Below are 9,267 nucleotides of genomic sequence, written 5' to 3' on the forward strand. Positions count from 1 at the left end.
CAAACGGCAAAAAAAAAAAAAAAAAAAAAATGTCACGTAGTAGAAAAACAAATAGGAAACAGCAACTGAGCATCTCCTGAGACTGGACTTGGTCCCAGCACAAGCTAGCTACCCAAATGCCATTTCACTTGACTATTGTGTTTTTGTGTGGCTCTGACCCAAATGTCAAGATTCTCCCCCTTCCCAAGTACTTTATTCATTCTGTCTACAAATGTATCCTGAGTACATACTTCGTGTCAAATATTTTTGTAGATACTGAGGCTTCATCTGCGAATAAAACAGCCAGGTCTCCAACTTCATGGAACTTCTATTCATATATGGGCAGTAGTCTGCAATTAGGATAAGCAAATAAAACACAGTATTACATAGGGATAAATGTGAATGAGAAAAAAGGCCTTATAGATCAGTGTAAGAACCTTTCTTACTTGGAGTGAGATGGGAAGTATTGAAGAATTTTGAGTATAAAGGAGTGGTGTGATCTGACTTATATTTTATAAGAGGCTTGCTCTGGAAGAGCAACTTTTAGGAAAGAGGAAGAATGTTGAGAAAGTGAAGGAAATGGGGCGTAATTGAGAGAATAATCAAAGTATGTTATATACGTATATGAAAATGTTAAAATGAAACCCTTTAGTCTGTATAACTAAAATGCACTAATAAAAAAATAGAAAGAGATACTAAATAATTTGTTTTTTTCAAAAGATCACTTTGTTTTGTGGAAAGTAAATACTGTCTCAGGCCTGGATGGTTGACACTGAGTTGATGAAAAGATACTGGGTTTGGGGATATACTTTGAAGGGAAGATTCAACTGATTATGCTAATAGATCAGATATAGGAAGTGAGGGAAATCAAGGAAGATAGGGCCACCACATTGCACAACACCAATAACATTGATAAAAATGTGACTAGTGTCCCTGTATTGTGTATCACAGCATCTCTGCCCAAGATAATGCCACCAATTTTAGTCTGAGAATAGAAGGATATAGTTGCCACTAACTGCTTCGAGTAGAATTGCCTGCCTGGCATGCATGAGGGCCTGGATTCCATCTATCCCTAGTACCACAAAAACAACAAACAAACAAAAAAATCTAGTTGGCCAAAGAGCTGAGTGTTGCAAATTCTTGAGAGAACTTAGCAACATAGAGTTCACTAGTGGCCTTGAAAAAAGCTGTTTCAGTGGACAAAAGCATGATTAGAATGTTTCAGGAGGGAAAGGAAGGAGAAAAATTATGGACAGGGTGCACAGATAAATTTTGAAGAGTTGTACTGAAAAGAAGAATTTTGCTCCATAGAGTTCATTAGTGGCCTTGACAAAAGCTGTTTCAGTGGACAAAAGCATGATTAGATTGTTTCAGGAGGGGAAGACAGGAGAAAAATTATGGACAGGGTACACAGACAAATTTTTGAAGAGTTTTGCTGAAAAGTAAAGAAATAAAGTAATAACAACTGGTGTCTGAGGTCAAGAGGGGCACTGAAAATAGGGGAAGCAAAAGAAAGTTTGCTCCCTGCGTACTCATTGGGAGTTGGAGTTCACTTGGCCTTTTTACATGTATTTCTTGGGGTAGTAGTTAGCTGTAGGGACATTAAATGTCACAGGAGGGGATATTGCAATACATTTGAGTAGAATTAACTATAAGGAAGCCCATGGATACTCTTTAATAAAACTGAACCCAGAACCTCTGCAGTTAGCAAAAGAGAGAGTATCTTCTTCGTGGAAGACATTGGAACAGTGAGACCCAGCTGTCTTCCTTGCCCACAGGGTGATTCAAGCCTCTTTGCCAACTTTGGAGGGTCTGGCCTCTGTTACACTAAAGAGAGACTGTGTGTCTCCTTCTAGAAACATTATCTATTGTATGGAAGGGAGAGAAAAATAAATTCTTACAGCTACTGTGAATATGAGTAAACCTCAGCTAGAGTTTGAACCAAGTGGGGAAACTGGCATAAAAATTCAGGCCATGGCTCCACTAATAATCTCCCTGATAGAAGACAGTAGAGTGCTAGACTTGCTTCTTAGCTTTATGTTTAGTAGTAATGGTTTTGAAAACACAGTCAAGTTTTCCTCATCTCCAGGTAGTGTTTTTGTATGAATTTCTTTTCTATTCTCATGTCTTCAAGGCCTAGCTCATGTGTCATCTGCTCTGTGAGCCATCTTTAAGTCCTCTCTCAGGCAAAATGAATCATTTCCTCTCTCTCTGTAGCATTGTCCCTTGCTCCTTCCTAGAACATATCACATATGTTACAGTGCTGTGTAGTTGGGAACTAAAGAGGCAGCAGAGTGTAGTGTGTAAGAATATGAGCTCTGCAGTAGGCTGTTACCATGGTTTGGACCTGAAATGTCCCCCAAAGACTCATATGCTAAATACATGGTGCCAGCCTGTAGCACTGTTGGGTGGTGGTGAGAAATTAGATCACTAGGGGCCTTTGAAAGGGATAGCAGAACCTTGGCCATTCCTGTCTGTCTTTGCGTACCTCAATGAAGTGCATAATTTTTCCACCACATGTTCCCTACTATGCTGTACTGTCCCAGCATGTGATGGGGCCAAGTGACCATGGACTGAAACCTCTGCAACTATGAGACAAAATAAATGATTTCCTCCTTATAAGTTGATTGCTTAAGGTATTTGGTCACAGTAGTGGAAGGCTGACACAACTGCTATGTTCAAATGATGCTTCTTGAAAATGTCTTAATCTCCCCATTCCTTGATTTATCACTTGTCTCATGTCAATTTAATAATAATAACATCACTGGCGTTTTGTAATAGAGACTCTGTGAAGAGGATGCAAATTAATACATGTAAAGTACTTGCAACAGTCCCCAGCTCATAGTAAGCACTCAATAAGCTTTTGTTTGTCTCTCTTTTCCTTGAGGAATAAGATATCCTTATCTTTGTACCATTAATGCTTAGCACTGGGCTTGGTATAGAGTACCAGTTGCTTAATCAATTTGTATGAGTAAACCAGGTTCTAAATTAAACCAATTTAAGTCCTTGTTTAATGGTTTTATATGTGTGTTAGCCCTTTCACTGGATCACTCATTCATTCCTGTGTACCATTGTTTTTTCACTTACTAGTTGCATGAGGTTAGGTGTGATATTTAACTTCAGTGCCTCTCACCTTCCTTACATGGAAAATGAAAACAAAACAAAACCAAAAACAGGATGTTAAGCACAAAGTTATTCAGCATTTAAATGTTAACAAGTGTTGTTAATATTATCACTAATTAAGTGATTTAAGGACAACCTACAATGTTCCAGGGACTGTGCTAGACAATAGGGATAGAGAGATGAATGCGTCTCGGTCTCTGCTCTCAGAAGGGACCAATTAATAGGAGGGAATCATGAGGGGGAAGAGCAAGGTGTTAAGGTTTTATGGAGAAAAGAAATCCTGAGTTTTGCATTTGGAGGCTGCCAGTCCTGGGATATTAATACCAAACAAATACCAAAATCCCTTTTGTGATGCTTTACAAATGAGTTTTAGAATAGATCTTTCCCATCACATTTCTTTAATAAGACCACTTAACAAAAGACCCCTTCCTGTATTTTGAAACTTATAGAAGTTGTTCTGGGGAAACAGTGTGCTGTCAAGCTTTCCCAAGGGCAGCAAACATGGTTTTGAATAGCTTTCCTTGGGCCACGCTACTCTTTCCTTTTGCAGTTAAGTAAGAGGGCTCTCGTAGGCAGAAGACTTCACTTCAGATGCCAGTGTCCTGCCCACTCCTTCCCTCCAAGTAAATTTTCTGAAAAGATTGACATTTAGATTCTTCCCATCCTCACCCCAGGAATCAAGCAGGAGGGAAGTAGAGAGTGGCTTATTTTCCAAGAAAAATCTTGGGCCCTTTTCTAGGTCAACCTTTTAATAGGGGCCTCTCAGAGATGGTGGGACTAGAGTTACACTCAAATTACTGAGATGAAGAGCAGGGTGTGGGTAGAAGGAAACCTTTGCTTTTTTGTCTTTTAGAAAACCAATAAAACCATTGAAGCTTGTTTAGTTCCCCCAAGTAGTTAATGAGAACAATAGAATTTAGAGTTCCTGGTGTTCCTCTAGAGCTGATTTTGGCAGATGATAAGCAGCTTGTAAAAGGGCTTATTATTTGAGTAGAGCTTTGGCTGCCTGACTTTTAAGGTTGATTATTTATTTTGCATGTTGTATAACAGGAGCATTGGGCAATGCTCAGAAGAGGCCTTCTGGGTCAGAGATGTGAAAGCTTCTCTGATTGTCTCCTCCCAACATAACTGGACTCCAGCTGTGGAGTAAGGGACAAGCTTGTATACAGGGCCCAGGCGGAGGCCCTGGTAGAGCCTCCTGCCACCAGGCAGGCTTCCTTACTGCTTTCTTTAGTGGTTGAAAAGGTTGAAATTTCCATCAAATCTAACCCAAGAAAAATTTCTATGTGTATGTAAGTTCTCAAACCTTCACTAGTGATCAGCTTTTGAAACAAATGTTTTTAAAGACATAGTTTAGTCATTTGCAATGAACAGTCATTATGGGGCCCCAGTCATCACAGTAAGTACATGCTCTGAATGTGGGGCTTCCAACTAGTTATAAAGAGGTCTTCCCTCCTCTCTGCAGAGTGTCAAGCCAAAGTTGTCCTCAGCCCTTTCACTTCAGAGTTTAAAGTGTTACATGCCCCCTCACTTATTCTGGACTTCCTGGCTTCCTGAGAGAGATCCTGAGCCTAACTTCAGACATTTTAGAAAGAGCGAGTAAGGGAAGTTCTTCTTCCTACTCTAAATTTTCAGAGTGGAGTGAGCCAGGGCCCACAATAAATTGAGATGGTTTAGGTAGAGAGAACTTAGTTGTATCTCTTTTGTTTGGTTTTTATGAGGCCCTGAATTTGTGAGGAAGTTCTATATATGGAAGCTATAAGCCCGTATTTGTGTCAAGTGCTGTCAGTAAAATGGGTCGTAGCCATTGGAAGCAATGGTTGCCTAGGAAGAGATTTCATGGGCTAGTCAATAAATTTTTGATACTCTGTGATATTTGGAAGATGTATGTCCTTGGCAGAGGCAGCCTTTTACACCTGGACTACTATTCAGGAAAACCCAGCTAATTTACCTTATTTGTCCATGTATTTGTAATGTCATTGTGTTTTCTCAGCATCTGCCTAGGCTCAAGAAGTTGGCTTTATAGGTCCTCTGGGAGCAGCTTGGAGATGCTCCTCTGTCAGAAGTTACAGCAAATTCCACAAAGCTAGGATTGCCCCTGCTTTGTCAACTCTTGCTTCATTTCCTGAAAGAAGAATGTGGCCTGGCCTACTGCTTACTATTATTATTATTTGGGGGGTACTTGGCTTTGAACCCAGGGGTTTATACATGCTAGGCAAACACTCTATCACTGAGCTGCATTGTCAGAATTTTTATCCTTTCCTTCAGTATTTAGGGACTAAATTCAGGGTCTTTGCACTGAACTATATTCCCAACCCTTTTAAAACTTTTTATTTTGAGATAGGGTCTCACTGTTGTGGCCTGTTTCTAGATGTTCCCCCAAAGCCTCATTTACTCATAGGTGGGGCATTTGGGAGTGATTGGATCATGAGTGTTCTGGGTGTGGGTGATGGAATTACTTAAGAGGGAAGACCCAAACTGGGTGTGGGTGGCCCCACCTGGATAGAATAAAAAGAGAAAAAAGGAAGACTTGCTGTTTCTTGCCTCCCTTTCCATGGACTGTTTCTTCTCTGCCAGTCCCTGTGCCATGTGCCCCTCTGCCTTGGATCTGACGATGGACTGAAACCTCTACAAACTGTAGGCTAAAATAAACCTCTTTAACTTGTGAGTATTGAGTATTTTATCCCAGCAATGAAAAAGTAACCACTAAGTTGCTAAGTTATCCGGGCAGGGCTACGATTTGTGATCCTTCTGCTTTAACCTTAGAGTGCTAGAATTACCCGTGTATACCACCATGCCGGGCTTCCTAGACCTTTTCTAAAATTATATTTTGAGACAAGCTCTTACAAAGTTGCTATGTGCTAAACTTTCTATTCTCTTTCCTGCCCTTACAGACCGAAATGTTTTAGTCCACTTCCTAAAGTGTTCTCTCTTTTCCTCTGTATCATGTCTCCCTTCACCTGAACCTCTATGTTGGTAAAGTAGTTCTTCATTTATTTTGTTTGAAAGCTGCCCTGGGAATATGAACAGATTGGAATGACAGAGATGCACAGGTTCTAGTTTTTATTTTGCATCTGACATGGAATTTAAGACTAATAGAGTTACTATTAGTAACTAATAGCTACTATTAGTTACTAATAGAGTCATTTGGAATTTTAATCATAGAATCACAGGGACAGCAGCCAGGCTAGCCATTCACAAGGTGGTGAGATATGGGATGAATCATCTTAGCCTCAGTTTGCTCTCTTGCAAACTTAGGTGACAACAGAAGCAATATGCTTTCCCATCACCTTTCGTCATTAGCATTGCATTGGAAAAAGCAGGGAGAGACTGAGAAGGGTATGGCAGCGATCTTGGGCAAGGGTACTAGTGGCAGACTATTAAATGCCCACTGTTTGGCAAATGAGTCAAGCATTGTGGAACAGGCAGACTAAGAGGGCAGGTTTCTGCGTAGCAGCCCTGTTGTTCTTGCTTTGGTGCCTACCTCAAGTTGTTTTTTTTCAGTTGACATGTCCTCTCTCTCCTGTTATTCAAAATCTTTCCCCTCCAGCAAGCTCCATCTCTTGCTGTTTAGCTCAGAAAACATTTGTGGAGAACTCCACAGTTACCCAGATGTCTTTTAGGGATACAAAGACAAATAAAAGTTTAGTCCCTGTTCTCAAGCTGACTGGACGGTATTGACCTGCTTGGATTATTATTGATTCACATATATTGTAGTCTCCTGTTCAGCTAAAAGTAAAGCTCCTGGGGGTACAATGGCTGTGTTTTGGGGGTCCCACAGTCCCTTCAAGTTAGGTGATTTATGAGAAGGACTCATAATTCTTTTTTTTCTTTTTATTGAGTTTATTGGTACAATCTAGGTATACAATACAGTTGCATTCATTATTGGGGTCCTGTACCTTTACATGATAGGTCTTGATTCTCATTTTTCCCCTTGTCCCTGACCTCCCTTCACCCCCTCCTCCCCTCCCCATTTACAAACACTTTATTTCCATTTTTTTCAGTTTCTCATATTTTATTCCTCTCCCTTATTAACTTTCACCCACCCTTCCCACTTTCCCTACACCTTTAGCCCTTTACTTCCTATTTCACATTATTAATTATCTCATTAGGATCCTGTGTACTATTATAGTTTTTCACACCAGAGAAACTATTCGGTATTTCAGTTAAAGAAATCTCTGTATGAACATTAAAAATAGGGAATCCTAAAATAAAACTAAAAAGGAAAGTAAAAGAGAAAAGGCAATGATGTAAGATTAAAATAATCCTTAATTCTGGAGATGAAAATGGTCCCTTAACATATTTAAATTGCTTCTTGCTCTTGTAGTCTTATCTTATTCTTTTTTTTCATTATTTAGCGAATACTTTTATTAGTTTCTGTAATCAAACTCACGTAGATATGACCTTACATATTGAATACAGTGCGGTACCCCTGTACAAATGGAAAAAAATAAAAATTAAAAAATTAACATTTCTAGACCAATATGGTTGTCCATTTCTGTACAATGCCAATGCAACACAGTAAATTGGGATGACTTTTTCCAAAGTGGGCAGTACCGTTAAAGTTTCCCAAAATTCAATTTATATATATGTATGTATATATTTATATAAAAAGACTAACAATAGCAGTATGTTATGCATCAATAGCAGCAACAGCTTTTCCAGGTTCTGCAGTCATCTGAACAAAATTATAGACATTCAGCACATTCCATTAAAAAAACAAAAACAAAAAAACAAAGAAAAGAATACTATCCAGAAAACAGCACAGTTCTGTTGCTGTTGTGGTACCTGGGACCATTTTATTAATTAGCATTTTAATCATCATCTGGAAAGAGAACATTCTAGAGTCATATCATTAAATATAGCTCTGATAAAACATGGTCACTACTACATATCATAAAGCAGATACAAGATATTTTACATTCACAGAGGTATGATACAGTACCGTCTTACATCAATAATACTAGAATCAGTTTTGGTTTGAAATTTGCTTTGTCTGCAAATAAGATTGCTACCCCTGCTTTTTTCTGGGTTCCTGTCACATGGAGAAATGTTTTCCATCCTTTCACTTGCAGTCTATGGGCTTCTTTTTGCACTAGGTGTGTTTCTTGTATACAACATATTGTTGGATTTTGCTTCTTATTCCATTTTGCCAGTCTATTTCTCTTGATTGGTGAGTTGAGGCCATTGACATTGATGGTCATAACTGATATATACTGACTTATTATTGACATGTTATTGGCCTTTTGTTGACGCTTTTTACTTTTTCACCTTCTCCTTTTAGTTTCTTGCCTTGCCTATTTGATTTGCTCTTTTGGGCCTCATGGTGTTATTGTCTTCCTTGTCTTTTTCTAGGATCTTGTTTAGAATTGCTTGTAGTGCTGCTTTGGTATTCATGTAGTTTCTCAGGTGTTCTTTGTCCTGGAAGTATCTTATTTCCCCATCCATTTTGAAAGAGAATTTTGCAGGATACATCAGTCTAGGTTGGAGGTTGTTCTCTTTTAGTACTTGAAATATCTCATTCCAGGCTCTCCTTGCCCTAAGGGTTTGTGTTGAAAAGTCTGCTGTGATTGTGATGGGCTTTCCTTTGCATGGGATTTGCTTCTTTTCTCTAATAGCTTCTAGTATTTTGTTCTTCTGTTGGATTTCTGGGATCTTGATTAATCCATGTCTAGGTGCAGATTTTCTTATCATAGCTATTTGCAGTCCTATATGCCTCACTTATCTGCATGTCAAATTATTTTGCTCTGTCTGGGAAGTTTCTGTCATTAATTCTATGAACAGTTTTTTTAAATGTCATTTGTATTTTCCCCTGCTTTTTCGTGGACTCCTATCAGTCTCATATTATTTTTCTTTGCATTATCTAGGAGCTGTTGGGTTGATTTTTCATGGTCCTTTACCATTTTTTCTCTCTTTTTATGGTCACTGACTGCAATCTTATCTTCTATATCTGAGAGTCTATCTTCACATTTTTTTATTCTGTTGTATACACTTTCAATGGAGTGTTTAATCTCCTGGATATCTTTTTGAATCTTTTTCATGGATTCCATTTCTTTCCTATGTTGTGTGTTTATTTTTTCCATTTCTTTCTTATGCTGGGCCTTCATGGCTTCTATCGTGGCCCTGAGCTCATCTATTTTTTTGTCAGTTTCTGCTCTAGAGTCT

At 38.8% G+C, this 9,267-nt stretch overlaps 1 long non-coding RNA gene across 2 annotated transcripts in view; it reads left to right on the plus strand.

Moving 5' to 3' along the window:
- Positions 1-9,267, plus strand: part of LOC104861274 — a 63,213-nt gene that overhangs the window by 8,238 nt on the left and 45,708 nt on the right. The gene's annotated exons all lie outside the window — the stretch shown is intronic.

This window comes from Fukomys damarensis, unplaced genomic scaffold, assembly GCF_012274545.1.
Source record: "Fukomys damarensis isolate Sample0158 unplaced genomic scaffold, DMR_v1.0_HiC HiC_scaffold_39, whole genome shotgun sequence".
NCBI lineage: Eukaryota > Metazoa > Chordata > Mammalia > Rodentia > Bathyergidae > Fukomys > Fukomys damarensis.